Here is a 20,852-nt window from a genome sequence, read left to right as displayed (position 1 = left end):
GATCTCTTCCAGTCAGTTGGCCAAGTGGTTGTCCTCCAGATTTCTTGGCACAGCTTGGTGACACTATAGGACTTGTCAAAAGATGACAAAGACTAAAACAAAACCCTCAACACTGGACCAAAAGGCAACTTTGTGATAGATGGACAAAAGAGCTTTACAATTTTGTTTTACCTGACTCTACAATCAACCTCCTTAGTACCAGCAGTCAAGAAATCAAAAGACATGTTACATTAGGGAAATTTACTGTCAAGGATTTTCCAAAGTTCTAAAGAGCAAAGATGTCAGTTTAAAGACCGAAGCCATCATATTCTCAATTGCTTCCTACGCTTCTGTAAGTTGCACAATGAATAACGATGACCAAAAACCAACTGATACCTTTGAATTGTGGTGTTGGCAAAGAGGATGAACTCCTAAAAGAACAAGGTTGTCTTGAAGGAAGTGTAACCAGAGTGCTCTTTAGAGGCAAGGACTGTGAAACTTTGTCTCACTTATTTTGGACTTATTTTAAGGAGAAACCAGTCCTTGGAGAGAGACATGTTGAGAAAGATAGTCAATGAAAGAGAGGAAGACCCTCAATGAGATAGATTGACACAATAGCCACCACAACGGGCATGAGCAGGGCCGGGCAGAGGTCATGAGGATGGTGTAGCCAAGGGCCAAGTTGAGATCTGTTGTTCATCCCTATGAATTGTAGTCAACTTGATGATACCTAACAACCACCACCTAACACATAACTCCCTGAAAAGCTACTCTATACTTAGTGCAATGTTATATGTTAATGTAAAATATATTAGGTACCCAGATTCACCACTCAGTAGTAGTTGAAATCAAAGACATACTATTCACTAAAGCCATAATAGGAACATAGACTTACTAATTATAATATGCTTACCATCTGGCATCTAAATAAACCTAACTGTCCTTGAGTTATAGTTGTAACATATTCTTAGGTTAAAAAAATATTCCTTATAGTTAGTAGAGACTTAAATCTTTTCATAAGTTTACTTTATCTAATTTTTCTGCAATTAACCTTCTTAAACTAAGCTTCTGACTTTAGTACCACTGTCTGTGGTGCTTCCTGAAGTGACGGAAAGTGAAATTTTACCTCTACCCCTTGTTATTATTGCTGTTGTATATTATCAAGTTGGAACCAGCCCATAGCTGACCCTCCAGCAGAGTTTGCAGAGGCTGTAGTCACAAAAGAGGAGATCGCACATTCTTCTCCTGCGGAACAGCCGGCAGATTCAAGCCACAAGTTTTGGGGATTGCAGCATAGATTCTGACACTGGGCCTTCGTTCTGAATGCAGGGTAGTCTCTACCCCTTAGAATCATTAAACATTAGCATAGTCAGATTGGAAAGGGCCTTAAAATCAACAAGTCATAATTCCCAGATTCTCAAAGTTCTTTAAGATGCTTATCTATTCTCAGCTTAAACAGCTCCAGTGATTGGAAACTCTCTGGTTTTCACAGTTAAAGAGCTTTAACCAGTTAGGTTTTTAAAATTTTAAATGGTGGAGTAAACTTATTTATTTGCCAACTGACTGTAGAGATGCTATCTGGAATAACATATACAATATTAACAACACCCTTTTTCAATGAATAAGCTTTAAATATTTGAAGAGTGATCACGCCACCTCTCAGAATCTCCAGTCCCAGATCTGTCAATTGTTCAGCATTTCCATGGTTACAAACTTTGCACCATCCTATTCTGGATACTTTCTAGTTTGTCATTGTTCTCTTTAAGATGCTTCAGGATATGACTCATCCATTCATTGTTTGCTTACTAAGATCCTATTGTGTCCCAGGAGTTAAGGATTTAGAGGGAACAAGAGAAGCAAAGTCTCTACCTTCAAAGGATTGCTAATAAACAAATTCCCTATACTTATAATGTTAAGTGCTATGAATGAAAGAACGTGGAATAAGAGGCTATAGAAGGTTGACAATGGAAGAGAGCTGTTTTATATATGTAGGATAGCCAGCCGAGATCTAAGTATGCGACATTTGACCTGGGATACAAAGCATTGCACTTGCTATGTTCTTGAAAAAGGATTCTTTCAGACAGAAAAAAAGTATCAAGTGCAGGTTTTCTCTGTGGTGGAAATGATGTGACCGGGAATGAAATTACTAATGGATGGGTGGTCGTAATTTTCTCCATTCTTACTCTTGCCAATGAACTATTAAGAAGTGGGACCTACACAACTCCAATCTTTTTCCCCTGTGTGACTTGTCCCTTTGCCCTCAACGTGCATGCCTCTTCATATACAGACACAGACATTTCTAAGGTTGCCATTGCTTCTGTCAGATCAGTGATTTGGAATTTCTATGATGCAAAATTAAAAGACTGAGTCGAGGGGAAAAGGTGCTTAGACATGAAGGCATCATTGGAGGTTGTAAACGCAAATATCTGCCTAGGTCAGGAGGTAGCATAAATGAGTGATGCAGGGTAGGTGGAATGCAATGAGGAGTCGTGGCTTCAGTGATAGCACAGCCCATCCTACTCAGAATAGAGTGTTGGAGTGCATGATGTGAACCATGTAGTGCCAGATGTCCCAGTTTTTTTCAAGAGCTGTAACAGATCTGGATTTTAATGTGAGACTTTCCAATTTCAACAACGTTGTTGGTGGTGTTTCTCACTTCCAGGATGAGGAAATAGATGGCGGGGGGAGGGGGGTGGTTTACCTATTTTTGTCACTAAGCACAGTTAAACACCAAAGACATTATATAAAAATAAGCACAAGAAGATTAAGAAAGGCAGAGAGAACAAGAACAACTTGGCTAGGAGCCTCTGGGCCCAAGGAGAGACACAGGGATGGATTCCTTGAGTTTTCATGTTGCCTCTTAAATTCCAGATATGCAGCTAAAGACACTGAAAAATGACAAAAACTGATTGGTGCAGACAAAAACTTGTCCTATTTAAAAGTTTGCTTTCTAGGCTCAAAAGACTCAAGTCTAGCAAGATAGAAAACTTTCAGGAAATAACTGCTCAAATTCAGCCAAATATTGTTCGGTGCAGCTGAGTTGACTCAGTGACTCTGTGAACAACAGATGGAAACTTGGGCTTACCAACTGCATCTTCACAATCTTTTTCATCCTCAGAAAAATTATGAGTGCATCCTAACCCAAGAAAGCAGAAGTGTAATAGAGAGGTTACATGTGCATGAATGCAAGACACACAAACATGCTCATCTTGGTAGTATCAGAAAAGACCAAGAAGCAATCTAGGACTTTCAACCTTGTTGGCTCGTAACAGGAGTCCCCAAATATAATATACAGGGTTGTTGTTATGTCCAGTTGAGTAAGAACTGACTCTTAGCTCACCCTTGGGTGGGTTTTCAGAGGCATTTAATCTCATGGGATTAGATTACCCATCTTTCTCCCATAGAGCAGCTGGTGGATTTGAACTGGCTGTCTTTGGTTGGCAGCGAAGCTTCTTACTACTAGGCCACTATTGTTATGTGCTGACTAGTTGAATGCAACTCATGGTGACCTTATGAACAGTAGATCTGGTCTAGCCTCCCTAATTTCTACCTCCATGTGGAAATAGTGAATTACAACACTCCCTCTCTCATAAGATGGTCAGAGGAAATCTGTGGAAGAGTTAGTATTGTCATCACTGTCTGCTGAGAGTGAAAGTTGGCCCACTGCAGGATCAATGAAGTCCATGGGAGAAGGTGGGGTTTCTATCTTCGAGGAAGGCACCACCAATAAGGAATAATGTGCCAAGAAGGTTGAGTAAGAAACTTGCACTTCTACCTCCACGTGGTAATAAAAGGCAACACCTTATGTTCCTCTCCAAGCAACGTCAGAAAAAACTAGGTAAAAAAAAAAAAATTTAAATAAGATACAGATTTTTATAGCATAAAACCTAAAATAGTTCCGTTAAAAAAAAATCTCTTGTCATGCCAACAAGGAGAAACATCTCAAACAATAGGTAATTCTTCCAAGATGACAGAAGGCTAAGAATTTTCTGGCAACGATTTAAAAACAGCAATGATGAAAATTTAACATTTTTGAAGCAAATAAAAAAATTAAAAGCCTCTCTAAAAAATTAGAAAGTTTCAGCATTGAAATTGAAGATAGGAAAACAAATGAACATTATAAACCTGGAAAATGCAGCGAATTCATCTTCAGAAATAATGAAGACTAGAAAGAAGTGGTAAAGCATCTTTTTTAAAATGATGTAAAGAAGAAACACCAAGCCTGCCAATCAAGAATCTTCTATCCAGAAAATAATATCCTCCACAAATGAGGGAGAAATCAAGGTAGATGGGGAAAAAAACTGAGGAAATTTGTTGTCAGAAATTTTACCCCAAAGCAATAACTAATAGAAGTACTTCAATCAGAAGACTCAAAGGCATTTCTGTTAAGTTGGAACTGACTTATAGCTGATCCTTCAGAGGGGTTTCTTTTAGAGGCTGTAAATCACATGGGAGGAGACTGCCTGTCTTTCTCCCGTAGAGCACTTGGTGGATTTGAACTGCCTGCCTTTGTGTTGACACTGCAACTCCTGAAGTAGAAAAGAACTGGAAAAAGAAGTAAGCTTAGACCATCAAAAAGGCAGAACATGCTAAGTAAAACATGGGTAACTACAATAAACTTGCCTTCTCTCTTTGAGTCTTTAGCATGACGTTTGAGATTGAAGAAAATTACAACACAATTGATGTAATTGTAAAGGTGCATGTCAAAATAACCGAGTGTCATCAAATAGCTTTGACTTCATAGTGGATCGTTCAATAAGTTTCCATGACTGTAAATCGTGTGGGAGGGACTTCCCATCTTTCTCCTGTGGAGTGGCAAGTGGATTCAAACTGCCCGAGAAGTTCAACCTCTGGGTTTGCAGCACAGCCCTCCAGGAGTATGCCACAGAGCTCCTGCTAAACATATAGAGGAAATAGTTAAAACAGTTATTTTTAAATACATAAAAAATAGAGGTTTCAAAGCTTTATTTGAACGCTTCTAGGTTGTATGTATAAAGTGTAATTCGTAAAGACACTGAAAATGCTAAGCACTGAAATATACTCAAAACCGCTATCAACAAATATAATTCTAAAATTATTTTATTAACTCATAGAAAGGCAGAAAACCCTAAAAAAGATAATAAAAGACCAAATAATAAGATGGTTAGAGGTAAGCCCTAGCATATAATGATGTTAAATGTAAATAATCTAGGTAATTGAAAGACTTGAACAAGATGATTTAAACAATATGACTCACCTGTGTACTGTCCATATGGAACTCTGGTGGCCTAATGGTAAAGAGTTGCCTTGCCAGTTCCAAAGCACTTGATTCAAAGCCACCAGCTTCTTACGGGAGAAAGATGGGCAGTCTCCTCTCATGGGATACAGTCTCTGATAACCTGCTGGAGGGCCAGCTGTGAGTCAGTTCCAACTCAATAGCACATGTTGTTGCTGTTAATTGCTGTCGAGTCGAGCACAACTCATAGCAACCCAATGAACAAAAGACCTGAATCCTTTCTATAACTGTTGTTGTTTCTCTAAGTTCATAGAGTTTCCAGAGGCGTGTTGTTTAGGAAGTGGATGCCACTCCTGCTTCCAAACCTGTCTTAAATCTGGGAGTTCCACCAAACAGCACATAACAACATCAACATATGCTTTCCATAAAGTACTGAATTCTAATATAATAATAGTCATAAAAAGAAAGTAAGAAGATTGGATGGGGAAAAGGCATACCCTGAAAACACTAATCACAAAAAAAATCAGGTATACCCATAGACTTCAGAGCAAATCTGACATACCTTGGACATGTTGCAAGGCAGAACCGGTCCTTGGAGAGGGACGTCATAGTTGGGAGGGTGCAAGGACAGTGCAAGAGTGGAAGACCCTTGATGAGATGGCTTGATGTGTCAGAGATAATACGATTGGCTCAGGATAGAGCAGGGTTCAGGACTGTTGTACATAGAGCTGCTATGAGTCGCAAGTGATTCGACGGCACATAACAACAACAATAATAGTTATAGGAAGAAAGTAAGAAGTTAGGGGATAAAAAGAAGATATGGGAAAGGTGTAACCATGAAAACATTAATCACAGATAGCAGGAATAGCTATACAGTAGACTTCAGAGCAAATAGTATTATCAAAGACAGAGACAGATATTATTATTCTAGTAAGAAAAGCCTCAAGCATCCAGAACAATCCTAAATATGTACGCAAAAAACAACACAGCTGCAAAATATGTGAAGTAAAGCCTGGCAGGACTAAAAGGAGATATAGATAAATCCATACTCATAGACACTTCACCTCCTTTGTAAACAAATAATAGAACAACAAATAGAAAATTAACAAGGATATAGAAAACTCTAACCAACATAATTTAATCAATTTTATAGAATATTGTACTCAGTGCCAGAAAAATAAATATTATTTTAAAGTTCCCATTGGACATATGCCAAAATAGAATATATTGTAAGCTATAGAACCTCAATAAATTTAAAAGAATGGAGACCATATAGAGCATGTTCATCATCCACAATGGAATAAAACAAAGTTTGATAACAGAAAGATAAGAGGAAATGTTATAAACTTGCGAACTAGATAAGGCATTTCTATAAAACATCAAGTCTCAAGGAAATCAAACAATGCATTGGAGGAAAATATACTATATCATAATTTCTGAGACACAGTCAAAGCAGTAATTAGAGGGAAACTTATAGCACTAAAGCATTCATTACAAAAGAAGAAAAGTCTAAAATCAAACATATCTTAGAATCTAGGAAAAGAAGAGCAAAATAAATCCAGAGCATACAGAAGAAAGGGAAGAATAAAGAGCAATAACTAATGAAAAGGAAAATAAAAACTACCTCAAAATGAATCACTGACAAATGTAAGACAGAAAACTCCACAATTTTAGAAAAAAATATATTTTCTTTAGGATTTATAACTAGACAGAGTTCTTGGGCTTGACAGAAAAACAATCTGGGAGAAAAATCAATGAAACAAAGAGATGATTCTTTGAGAAGATCAATAAAATGGACAAATCTTTAGCAAGACCAACAGGAAAAAGGAGAGAAGACATAAATTACCAATTATAGCAATGAAATAGGGATCTCACTGTAAATGCTGTAATACAACAGGTAGATAGTGCCGTATTATCAACAACTTTACACACACAAATTTGATAATGTAGATGAAATATTTTGGTTTTTAAAAGTGTGAATAACAAAACACTATCTGCCACAATTCACAAGTCACTCAATATGAAGTCAATCATTTGAAGAGCCATTTAATTTTTAACGAGATGGTATATATTTTAGAATTACTCCCTAATTGTAAATGTTACATATCATTACATTTTATAATAAACTTAAAATGACAAAAGTCTGGAAATGAACATATTAGTAGCTTGAAGGAGTTAAAGTAAGGGGGAGACAAAAAGGTTGGATTATAAAAGGGAGACAGAGAGAGATCAACTGGCCCAGTGAAGAGAAAACGATGTGACCAAGACCAAGGTGGGTGACTTGTAGTTTGTGGCCCTCCGGCCAGTCTTTCATTGTTTTTGTTCAGACATTCCTCTAGGTTGTACAGCCCTGGTGTACAAGTTGCCGTCCTGCTGTCACTTGTGGTTGCTGTGAGGCTGAACACTGTGACAAGGATGTGTCAAATGTGTCAATGGTTGGCTACCCAATGCGGACTGAGAGTGGGGTGGAGCTCCCCATTAAACAAGTGTGGAAGGAGGAGTGGCATCCACTTTCATAATAGCTTGCCTCTGGAAACCCTAGGAACCTGGAGAGAGGATGAAAGGCACCCAAGCGTCAAGGACTCTCCTTCATAGGGTCGCTATGAGTCGCCTGTGACTCAATGGTACTTAACAACAACAACAAGAAGGGAGCTTCGGTGCCCTAGTGGTATGGAGTTGCACTGCCTTCCCAAAGGTAGATGGTTCGAATCCATCAGTTGTTCCATGATAGAAATATGGGCATTCTCCCCCTGTTCAACTACCAGCCTCTGAAAACTCACTGGAGATTCAACTATGAGTTGGTCCCATTTGATGGCATTAAACAACAAAAGAAGACAACATGGAAGATTTTTGTGGTGTCAGAAATGTTCTATTCATTGACTGTATTCAAGATATTATCATTTGGGGGAATTGGATGAAAGATTCTTGAGTTCATTCTGTGCTGTATCATACAGCTTGCATTCAAATTCATGTTGTTGTTGTTGTGTGACGTCGAGATGGAACCTGCACAGAGTTGACCTAGTGGGTTTTCAGAGGAGTTAATCACACAGGAGGAGATTCCCATCCTTTTTCCACAGAGAAGCTGGTGGATTAGAACCACAAACCTTCAAGATTACAGTGCAGCTTCTTGTCACTAGGCCACTAGTGCAAAGATCTACTATACACAAAATTAAAGAGCTTAATTAAAAAATAAAACAAAACACTGCCAGCCAGCCAAAATGTGATCAGGCCAGCTATAGCCTGTACACTACTATGTGCCCTTTGATGTAAATTGGGAGAATCTTTTCTAGAAATCAATGTGTTCGAATTTTGTAAACAAACTAGTATTTAAAAAATCATAATAAGACAATTTAAAAAAATTAGCTGTTTCAAAGAGAATTTAAAAAGTACCATCAGGGCATGATGAATTTGCAGACTGGATGATAAAGACAGCCATGAGGTATGATCAAAGCAAATGGTAGGGGAGAAAAAAATTGTTAGTGATGCAATTGCTTATGTTCTTTGGACAACTTTCTTGGGTTTGAGAACTTCAAGGAAAGAGATTAAGGATTGGATTTCTTTACCTGTTTTAGGATGGTGAGACAGAAAGCCCTGTAAGATCTAACTTTATAAGACTTTCTAGCTGATTCTAGAAAAATCTTATTGCTCATCCTGAAAAGAGCCCCAAACATGTATAAATGGGCAGTAGGGACAAGTGAGCAATGTTGCAATGTCCATACACTAATGATAGGGGCAATTATTGCAATGTGGACCCTTGCTGTTAATTTTCTATTGATATGAGTTCATGGCAGTGATAATGATGGTTAGTTGATCTGACCACGTACACAGGAACACATTTCAGCCCAGTCTTGTATTATCTTCAGGATCAGTTGTGGCTTAGACTGTTGTGACCCATAGAATATTTTTTTAATTGACTAATTTTTGGGAGTATAACACCAGCTCTTTTTCCTATTCGATTTTATTATAATTGTTGTTATGTCCCTGTCAATTTGACTTTGACTCATGGTGACCATATGCACAGTAGCTCCAAACTCCACTCTATCCTGAGCCAATCTCACTGTCTCTGACAGACTTACTCCTATTACACCCACAACTGTGTCAATTGATCTCATCTGGAGTTGTCTTCTCCTGTGCTGTCCTTCCAACATTTCAAGCATGATGTCCTTCTCCAAGGACTGGTCCCTCCTGGCAATGTGACCAAAGTATTTGAGCCAGAGCTTCAAAATCCTAGCCTCCAAGGAACAACTTGGTTTCACCCTCTCCGGGACATATCTGTTTGTTCTCTTGGCAAATCATAGTATGTTCAACACACTTCTCCAGCACCACAAGTCAAAGGCATAGATACTTCTGTCATCCTTAGTAATTGTTTAGTTCTCTGATGCATACCAAGTAGTTGTGAAGACCATGGCCTATATCAGATGCACCTTAGTCTCTAGACTTACATCATTGCTCTTCAGCACTCTGTAGAGGTTCCTGTCTGCTGGTGCCACGAGTGTTGATTGTGAGGAAGCTCTGTGAAACTTTTTCAGCATGGTGGAAAACACACTGAGACATGTGGTAGTTATGCATGAGTTGGGAACCCAGATCTCCTGGATGGAAGATGAAAATACCACCAGTGAAACTGGTAGCTGATACTTTTCCCTAGTTAAGGGGAAAATTTGTTTTGTTCTGAGTAGGCCATTACTTGGGCTATCTTTTGTCTAATTTGTACTCGGAATGCTAAGATTAGAGTTCTCAGAACACAGAGACCCTGTCCACTAGTGTTGAACAATGAGAGTATGGAGGGATTTGATGAAATGCTACATCTCTTTGGTATCTCTTAAGTGCAGATGACAGAGGAAGGAGAAAGACACTATCTCTCATTTACCATAAGTCCAGACACTGTTAGAGCTTAGAACCCTTTTATAACTTATGTTTCCACTTGTATTTCCCACCTCACTGATATCACATGCAAGCAAGATTCTGCTGATGATTATTAAAAAATGCCGAAAGAGAAATGCCTGAAATACAGGCTGGATTTAGAAGAGGCCATGGCAATAGGGATATTATAGCTAATGTCAGATGGACCTTGGCTGAAAGTAAAGAGTACCAGAGGAATGTGTATCTGTGTTTCACAACAAACTGTGGCTGACTCTGAGAAAAATAGGAATCCCAGAACACTTGGTTGTGTTTATGCTAAACCTATCATTGTATCAAGAGGAGGTCATCAGAACAGAGCAAGGAAACACTGCATGGTTCAAAATTGGGAAGGGTGTCCATCAAGGATGTGTCCTATCTCCGTATCTTTTCAATCTGTATGCAGAACATTTTCTGGGAGGCTGGGCTCTATGAGGAGAAGTGTGGCTTCAGGATTGGAAGCAGATTCATAAACAATCTGCATTATGCAGATGACACAACCCTGTTTGCTAAAACTGAGGAGGACCTGAAGCGCTTGTTGCAGAAGGTCAAGGACTGCAACCTTCAATATGGATTGAAGCTCAGCATCAAGAAAACGATTCTCACCACTGGGCTGATTGGCAGAATAATGATAGATGGTGAAAAGATTGAGATTGTTGACAGTTTCAGTTTGTTTGGCTCTACAATAAACACTCTTGGTACCAGCAGCCAGGAAATTAAAAGACAAATTGCATAGGAAAAGTCTACTGTCAGAGATCTTTCCAAAGTACTGAAGAACAATGTCAGTCTGGAGACTAAGGTGCACTTAATACAGGCCATGGTCTTTGCAATTACTTGCTATACATCAGAGAGCTGGACAGTGACTAAGGATGATACAAAAGAATTGATGTCTTTGAGCTGTGGTGCTGGAGAAGAGTATTGAATACACCATGGACTGCTAGGAGAAAATAACAAGTTCATCATGGAGAGGGTTAAACCAGGATGCTCTTTGGAGGCAAGGATTATAAAGCTTTATCTGACATACTTCAAACATGTTGCAAGGTGGGATCAGTCCTTGGAGAGGGATGTCATGCTTGAGAGGGTGGAGGGACACTGCAGGAGAGATGAGCACCCTCAATGAGATGGATTGATTCAGTCACTGGGGAAATAGGGATATGTGTGTCAGAGAGAGTAAGATTGGCAAGGGGTAGAGCAGGATTTAGGGCTGCTGTACATGGGATCGCTATGAGTTGCAGGCAACTGGACAGCACACAAGAGTTTAGTGGGCAATTTCTGTCCCACTTGTAGTGCATGCTGCCATCTGGTGGGGTTCTGTATAATTGCATAGATCTGAATAAACAAACCTCATCCTACTAACACCAGCACCAGGGATCTCTCGGGACATATTTGTCCCACTAATTAGATCAAGAACCATTTTATTTCAACACTTTCCATTTAAAAGGGCTTCCTTACCGTAATCACATGATTTCAATAAACATCCATCTAAAACAGAAAATAATTTGGTCTTGAAATAGTTAGACTCCTGACGGCTGATTCTGGGCAGAGTGAGGGTGAGCTCAGGTGCATGGAATTGAGAGGTAATGAGAATGATTAATCAAATTCCTTCCAGTAAAGGTGCCACGTGCCAGGCTATGTCCTGGATAACCCTCCAACATGTGAATTGCGGGCTGGGCTTTGCCCTCAGGTGCTGGTATCTGAGGGTAGACATCTGTGCTTGGAGTGAGCTGTGAGGGTCTGGAGGCCACTTTTGGCATGGTGTTATTTTGCTTCATTTGGGGTGCTCTGCCAAGGTTTGCTCTGAATATCCTCTGGCCATGCTCATTTAGTTATGGAAAACAGGTTGAACACTAATAATGGGAAATGCAGTCAGCCACAGGGACAAGATGGCCCCAGTGGAAAGCCTCCCGTGAAATAGAAAGACAGAACAACAGTGGTTTCAAACCAGGGTAAGGAAGTACCTAGGAGCGCGTCACCATGCCTGTTGGTGTGTTTATCTGGTTACATCTTTTTTTCTTTTTCTTTATCTTTTATCCAACTTTAGCTAAGCACTCTTGAACTTTCAAGATTTCTCAATACATTTTTTATGTAGTAGTGGTAGGTGTGTAATATTTTTTACAGAAAAAAACCCTCTTTATCTGCTGTGTGAAATTCAAGAAAACAAATGAACTTTTGTCCCTTCACATGCAGTTTGGGAGATTTTGAACTCTGTTTTGATTGTGCAATGAACTTGTCACTCATGAGGGTGTTACGTACCTAAATGGGAATCATAATATCTGCCTACCAGACAATTTCACCCTCTGTGGGTGAGAAATGGAACCTGACATATAGTTTGTGTTCAGTAACTGCTAATTTTCACATCCACACAAGCCAAGTCCCTGATAGGAGAATATTTGTATTTTGACTATATAATTCATCATAAGGGAGGTTTTTCAGTTCTTCCTAACTGAGGTTAATGTTTTGATCTTCATGAAGTCTAGGGGAGAAAACCAATTGTTTTCATAGAGAGGGTTCATGGTGAAGAGGAAAATGTGGATGCTAGGTTATAGTTTCTATTTTCTGCAGCAGAAATGCTATTTGTCATAATTCAAAAGTGGATATATCAGAAGAGGACAGAATCATGGGGAGACGAAAGAGAAAGGCATCGAAACCAAGTAGTAATCAAGGGAAAACAATGGCCTGGCCACTATCAGCGCTGATATATTTGAAATTCATTTACTCCAGACTCAGAATTTGGAGTGAAGCATCAAGTGGTTGGAAGGTAGATCAGTCCTGGGTTCATGCCTTGGATGTTTGCACCTAGAAGAAGAAAGAGTCTCCCCAGTTGTGCTTTCCTAGTGCACCTGTATTGCACTTGCATTAGGGTTTTCCTCCAAGGTGAGGAACAATGGGATGTTGGATAACCACTGCTCCAGAATAACAAATGTCCACTATGCTCCGCCTTTGACTTGGATGAGCCCTTTCACCTTCCTGACCCTCGGTTTATTTGTCTTTGATATGACTAATCTGGGCCACACTGGCAAATTTTAGCTTTCATTTTTAAACAGTTGACTAGTTCAGTCAAATGAAATCACACTTAGGTACCCAGGATGGAAACATATAAAGCTAAAACCTGCTCTGACTGGGTTGCGGACTGAATATGGAAGGTAATAATGGTTTTGTTTTTTTTTGGCTTCCCAATTTCCTATCCCTCACCATTACCCTAATAAGCCTTGGAAACTCATGGAGTACTGTAACAGTCTTTCAGCATTCTGGGGAGCACAGTTTGAAAACCACTTACTTTACTATCTCTAAGGTCTTTTTCATACTCATCATTTACTGATCCATCACTCCAGGCTCTGTTTGTGATGTTGTCCGTAGGTTCTACTGAGTCTCTTCTAACTCAGAGCAAACCTGTGCAGAGCAGAACAAGATACTATCATGTTCACAAGTGCTGCTGTGCTTCTAAACCCACTTTTGTTTCCATCTGTTAAGATTCTTGCTGCCATCCGTTAAGAGGCTTATTTTTTTTTAATTCACTTTACTAAGAATTATGTCCTTCACTAGGGACTGGTCCCTCCTGATCACTTGTCTAAAGTGTTTAAGACAAAATCTCACCATCTTAATTCCGAGGAGCATTCTAGCTACATCTTCCAGGACAGATTTGTGAGTTCTTTTGCTATCCATGCTATGTCTCCTATTCTTCCCTAAAATCATGGTTCAAACCATGAATTCTTCCTTAGATTTCTTTGTTATTTGATGCCAACTTTCACATGCACAGCAAGCAATTAAAAATATCATGGCTTGAGTGAGGGACACCTTAGTCTTCAAAGTGACATCTTTGCTCTTTAATAGTTTGAAGAAATCTTTGCAGCAGATTGATCCCCTGCAATGTGCCTTTCCAATTTTGTGACATTGGCTTTCATGAGCATTGAATGTGGATTCAAGAACAATAAAATCCTGGAAACATTCAGTATTTCCTGTATTATGCCTATAACTTCAGAGTTTAGAATGATGTTTTTTTTTGCTGTATTTTTTAACATCCAATTTTGGATAGTTAGGTTGAAATTTTGCTTAATTTGTTGTGGTGGTTAACAAATTAGGTGATTTGGTACAGTGAATTACTTCATATGGCCCATCTAGCCATGATTGTTACAACTCCCACAGAGTGCTCGAGTATAACCATTGCCCTTGAAGTGATTCCAACTCATAGCAACCCTCTGTCAGGTTTCTGAGGCTGCAAATCTTTATGGGAAAAGATTGACCATCTTTCTTCCACAGAATGGCTGGTAGATTTGAACCACCTTTTGGTTTACAGCCCAATATGTTACCTACTTGCTGCAAAAACTCCTCAATGGTTGTGTGGTGGTGCCATGTGCTGTCAAGTTGAAATGAACTCATAGCTGACCCTCTAGCAGGTTTTTAGAGGCTGTTAATCACACAGGAAGAGATTGTCCTGTTTCTCCCACAGAGCAACTGTTGGCTTCAAACCACCTCCCTTTTTGTTGACAGGGCAACTACTTACCCATTAGGCTGTTGTAGCTCCCTGGTTGGGTAAGATTATGCAATTCAAGTGATTGTGGGTCTCCAAGGAGAATGGGCAACGTAGTCATAATTTAAATAATGTATGTGAAACTCTGTAGTGTGAAGGATCATGGCACAATGGCATAGTAAATCTTAATAAAAATTGTGTCAGTTTTGCTGTCTTTGAAGCAGGAGAAAGATAAACAGTCTCCTCCCCTGTGGTTAATTGCCTCTGAAAACCCACTGAAGGGTCACCTATGGGTTGGCTCTGAGTCTATGGTATGTGAGACAATGAGCCAGTCCCAAAGGCAAGAAAGAGAACTGAACTCTCATTAAGAAAGAAGAATTGCCAATATACCCCAAGAAAAAGAGAACTGAGGTTTAAATGGAAACTTGTACACCAATGTTCGTAGCAGCGTTATTCACCATCACAAGAACATGGAAACAGCCCAGATGTCCAACCACAAATGAATGGAATGAGAAGTTGTGGTACATTCATACAATGGAATACTATGCAGCACGCAGGAGCAATGATTTTGTAAATTGCTACCCAACTTGGGAAGGACTGAGGACTGTTATGCGGGTGAACTAATTCAGTCCCCCAAGGACAAATACTGTATAAAATCATTCTTGTAGAATGAGTATGAGGATCCAAGATGGGGGTGGGTTGGAATAGAGGGGTGAGGATGGGTAGGGTGGGAATAAAGGGGAGAGAGAGGATGGGTAGGGGGTAGGGTAGGAATAAAGGGGTATGGATGGGTAGGGAGTAGGGTGTTAATCATAGGATTTCACAATTCGATGGATGCGTGGGATAAAGGAAATGAGAGGGATATATTTTGAAAAGCAATGTATTCAAACTTCGCAAATAAATCAGAATAATTATAATAAAATTCAAGGAAGAAAGAAGAACTGGGAACAGAGTAAATCCTTTGAATTCATGGTCTTGGCACTGAGAAGCTTCTAGACCCAGGAGATAGAGCAGTAATAACAGAGAAGGCATGAGATGATGAGAAGGCGTGAGATGATGAGAAACAATGGCCAATGTGCCAGAGAAATAGCAGCAGCAGGACCAGGAGGCAGGTAATGGGCAATGGTGGGATTTCTGATCCACAAACAAGGTAGCTACAGTGGATGTGCCAGCTCACATGCTGGTAAGCTCAGGGAGGTTCCTCTTGGCATTGGCAGTAGAACCAATTGTGCTGATAACTTAGGACAAGGGACCTGAGTGCCTTCTGTTTGAGGTTAATTCACAGAGTGGGGCACCTCTGAACACTTACTGATATACCTAAAGAGTTTTGTTTGGGAGGGTGGAGGGACAGCACAGGAGAGGAAGACTCTTGATGAAATGGATTGATTCCATGATGGGGTAATGGGAGTAGATGGGTTGGAGACAGTGAGGTTGGCATAGGATAGAGCAGGGTTTAGGGCTCTTGTACATAGGGTCATTTTAAGTCGCAAGTGACTCGACAACACATAACAACAACAACAACAAAGAGTTTTGTAATATTTTCCTGAGCAAGGAAAAGTCAGGCTAAGGTGCTGCAGGGCTGAGAGCAAGAAGGATCTGCTTGTCGTCACTACTAACAAGCTGCTTTGGTCCAAGAACAGTATCCTGGGTCTTTCCTGATCCTGCGTTATATAACTTACGTCCCTAATAAATCCCATAATTGTGAGTATTGTCTGAGAGGTCTTTGTGACTCTGCAAAGAGTTATCAAGCCTGGCAGAGAACTAGAGGGTCCTGTGTGGGGAGGGATGGCTGGTGTAGAACTGGCACCAGGTTGGAGAGAGGATGTGTGTCTGACCTCTACGCCATAGGAGTCAGCCTTTGGCTGATGCTGGTCACCATTCTTGTGACCCTCTAGGAAGTGAGAGGAGGCAGGATCCTGCCACAATGAGATTTTTTGGCATGAGTTAAGGGCAATTTAAATATAGTTTTGAATTTTCTTTCTACTTAAGCAACTCATATGTAGAACTTCACTAATCATAAAAAAGTTATTAAAATTGAACACATTTTCCTTCAAAAATAATAAGTTAAAAGGATTATTAAGTCATCACAAAAATTGAATTAATAGGTTAAAAATTAAAATTTTTAAAATTAAAAAAATTAACCTATTACAAAATTAATAGGTTATTGACTTTCAACTCAATGATCTAGCACAGCTATGAATCTAAACACTTCCTTTCCTTGAACTCGTAATTGTATATTCCTCCAGGAAGAGAAGATCAGGAACTGGAAAATGACTCGTGGCCATCCTAACAGTCATCCAAAGAGGACAGAAAGGACAGAATTCACTACTGGTCACTGATGTTTGGCCCAGGGTAGGCGTTTCCATCAGTGGCAGATTCATCTTGTTAGCTATTGTTGAGTTGAGTTGAATTGAGTTGATGTCAACTCACAGTCACATTATGTCAAGCAAATGGAATGTTCCCTAGTCTCATGTTATCCTTGTAATCAATTAACATGCTTGAGCCTATCCTTGTTGCTGCGGTGCCAATCCATCTGTGGACCTCCAGCATCCTTGTTCACCTTGGACTTCAACACCATTGTTTCCTTGTGTAGACATAGTCAAAGCGATCAAAGCAACTGAATCCTAGCTTCAATTTAGATACCTTAGATTGAATCTCCTAATGGCATGTCAGGTGATAACTTTAAGGTCAATAGTTTTAATCTACCAGGTACTCTAAGGGAGAAAGATGTAAATATCTACAGCCTTGAGAACCCAATGGAGGACTGCTATCAGCCTGAATAGAATCAATAACCATAGGCAGCTGTACAAGCTTAAGAAGTTAGGGGGCTCCTTGTCTCTTCTATTTGTTGTATCACTGGCCTAATGGTACTCACAAGGGGTCATTTGTTATATCAAGAGTCCAAGTTCAAGACTGAGCCTGCACAATTGACTGTTTGAGTCATTAAACTAGCTCATCTATTATTGCCATGAAATAGGAACCAACTTATAACTATCTACTGGGTTTCCGAGACTATGAATTGCACAGGAGTAGATTTCTCCCTTGGAGGATTTCATAGATCCAGTCTTCCAGAACGGTGTGGCCTTTAGGTTAACAGCCCAGTTCTCATGGACTATGGCAGCAGATTTCCCTATCGTTGTTGTATACTGCAGAGTCAGAACCGACCCAAACCCAGCACGTTTCCAGAGGCAGTTAATCACATGGGAGGAGATTGTCCATCCTTCTCCTGTGGAGCAGCTGGTAACCTCAAATTGCATGCTTTCAGGATTGCAACACAGCTTCTTGCCACTAGGCCACCAGAGGTCACTTGTTGTTAAATGCTATTGAGTCACTTTCAACTTATAGAAACCCTATGTTCAAGGGCCCTAAACGCTGGTCTATCCTGTGCCAACTTTATTGTCTCTGAAGCATCTACCCCCATTACACTGGCTACTGAATCAATCCATCTCATACAGGGTCTTCCTCTCTTGCACTGTCCCTGAACCCTCCCAAACATGATATCCCTCTCCAAGGACCGACTTCTCCTCATAACATGTCCAAAGTATGTCAGGCGAAGCTTCAGAATCCTTGTCTTCAAGGAGCAACCTAGCTTCACCCTCTCCAGGACGAACCTGTTTGTTTTTCTAGAAGTCCATGGTATATTCAACACTTTTCTTCAGCACCACAGCTCAAAGGAATCAATTCTCTTTCTATCGTCCCTAGTCATTGTCCAGCTCTCAGATGCATAGTACACAACTGTGCAGACGATGGCCTGGATCAGGTGTATCTTAGTCTCCAGACTGGTGTCGTTGCTCTTCAGTACTCTGAAGAGGTCCCTGACAGCTGATTTTCCCAATGCAATTCATCTCTTGATTTCCTGGCTGCTGGTGCTAAGAGTATTGATTGTGGAGCCAAGTAAAACTAAAACTGTTAACAATCTCAATCTCTTCACCATCCATAATGATGTTGCTTGATGCTGAGCTTCAATCCATATTGCAGTCTGCAGTCCTTGACCTTCTGCAGCAAGTACTTCAGGTCTTTGTGTCATCTGCATGATGTAGGTTGTTGATGAATCTTCCTCTAATCCTGATGCCACATTCCTCCTCATACAGCCCCGCATCCCTGCTGATCTATTCGGCATATTAATTGAAAAGGTATGGAGACAGAATATATCCCTGGCGGACACCCTTCTCGATTTTGGACCATGCAGTGTCTCCTTCCTCTGTTATGATGACTGCCTCTTGGTTCAAGTATAGGTTTTGCATAAGGACAATCAATACTTCTGGGATTTCCATTCTACTTAGAGTCAGCCAGTTTGTTGTGATCCACACAGTCAAAAGTCTGCCTAGTCATTGAAACCCAGAGCTCACTACTGTGAAATTCAAGACGGACGAAACGCTTCCGTTTCCACCTCCTTTTCCTCTTTAAGTAACTCAAAACAGAAAAAGAAAAATAAAAAATTCTAATTTTAGTATCTGACCATTCCTTTCAAAGGAAGATTGAAGAATAATGGATCAATGGATCGATCGATAGATAGATAGACAGACAGACAGACAAAAACAGTGTAGCCTGGAGGGTTTTTATTTAGTTTATTATGTTTGATTTTCAGAGTTAATTGAGTGCTTTACCTTAAAATTGTCTTTTTCTTCCTTCTCTCTTTCGTTGAATTTAAGATGAGACAGATGAAGGCGCGCGCACACACACACACACACACACACATACACACACACACACACACACCCAGCTTTAACGTTTCCTTTCCAAAGTGGCCCCATGGTCTCAGTGGTCATTTCTTCAAACCTAGCACCAAATAACCTGCAAAATGGCTTTATTGTGACCTTATGATTAAAAATATTTGTAGTTATAGGTGTAGGGAAGCAGAGAAGTGTGGGTGAGGATACCCAGGAATGCAGAAGTGACATTATAAACATTCTTGGGCCTTTGTTTAATTTCGGAAGTTTATATTTCTGCTTAGAATGATAATGACTTGCATTTGTTTACAAAAACTCTAGAGTTTATCTCCATTAATCCTCAAACAACAAAGGAAAAAAACAAAACACATTGCCTTCAAGTAGCTTCTGACGCAGAGACCCTATATATTTCAGAGTAGAATTGTGCTCTGTTGGTTTTCTTTTTTACTTTTTTTTGCTCTGTTGCTTTCAATGGCTGTCATCACCTGACTTTTTTTCCAAAGCTCGTGTTGTTGTTAGGAGCCATTGAATAGAGTAGGACTCACAGCAACCCTATGAACAACAGACCTGAACCTGGCTCTATCCTGTGCCATCCTTATCTCTGACAAGTGGCCCATGGCTGCAGTCACTATTTCAATCCATCTCATTGGGGGCTCTTCCTATCTTTCACTGACCTTTCAACTTTCCATGCAAGATATCTCTTTCCAAAGAATAGCGTCTCCTAGGTAGATGTCCAAAGTATGATAGACAAAACTTTACCATTCTTATCTTCAAGTGTACTCTAGTTGCACTTTTTCTGATATATATTTGTTTGTTCTTTTGGTAGTCCATTGTTGTTGTGGTTGTTAGGTGTCGTTGAGTCTGGTACAACTCCTATGAATCCTATGAACAACATCTCTGAACCCTGTCCTATTCTGTACCATCCTCACAATCTCTGACACCCTTGAAACCATTGCTGCAGTCACTTTTTCAATTCATCTAGTTGAGAATCTTCCTCTCTTTTATCATCCTTTCCAAGCTTGATGTTCATTTCCAATGAATACCTTCTCCTAGCATACCCAAAGTATGTAAGACTAAGCTTTATAAACTTTACTTCCAGTGAGCACTCTGGCTGCACCTTCTTCAAGACAAATCTGTTTGTTCTTTTGGCACTCCATTTAATCCTCAGCTCTAACATCACAGTTACAAAAGCTTCAGTTGTCTTCTGCCATCCTTATTCATTATCCAGCTCTTGGCAGCATAGCAAATGAGTGAAAATATCATGTCCTGAATCAGGCACATCTTAGTCCTCAAACTGACATCATTGTAGTCCCTGGCTACAGACTTTCCAGTGCAATACTTCTGATCTAACCTCTGGTACCAAGTGTATTGATTGTAGATCCAGGTAAGATAAAGTTGTTGACAGTTTCAATCTTTTCTCCATCTATCATGATGTTGTCTATGGGTCCAGTGGTGAGAATTTTGGTTTTCTTGATGTTAAGGTGTAATACTGAAGGCTACAATGTTTAATCTATAGCAAGTGCTTCAAGTTCCTCTCATTTTCAGTAAACAAGGTTGTGTCATCTGCATAATGAAGATTGCTGATGAGTCTTTCTCCAATCCTGATGCTATATTTTTCTGCATA

General features: G+C 39.9%; 1 protein-coding gene across 2 annotated transcripts in view; it reads left to right on the top strand.

Moving 5' to 3' along the window:
* NRXN3 (neurexin 3) overlaps positions 1 to 20,852 on the top strand; it is a 2,203,380-nt gene that overhangs the window by 184,466 nt on the left and 1,998,062 nt on the right. The window lies entirely within an intron of this gene.

Source organism: Elephantulus edwardii, unplaced genomic scaffold (assembly GCF_000299155.1).
Source record: "Elephantulus edwardii isolate Elephantulus edwardi_28Jun2011 unplaced genomic scaffold, EleEdw1.0 scaffold00037, whole genome shotgun sequence".
Taxonomy (NCBI): Eukaryota; Metazoa; Chordata; class Mammalia; order Macroscelidea; family Macroscelididae; genus Elephantulus; species Elephantulus edwardii.
The sequence above is the reverse complement of the archived record's forward strand: the minus strand, read 5'-3'. Positions and strand labels throughout refer to the sequence as shown.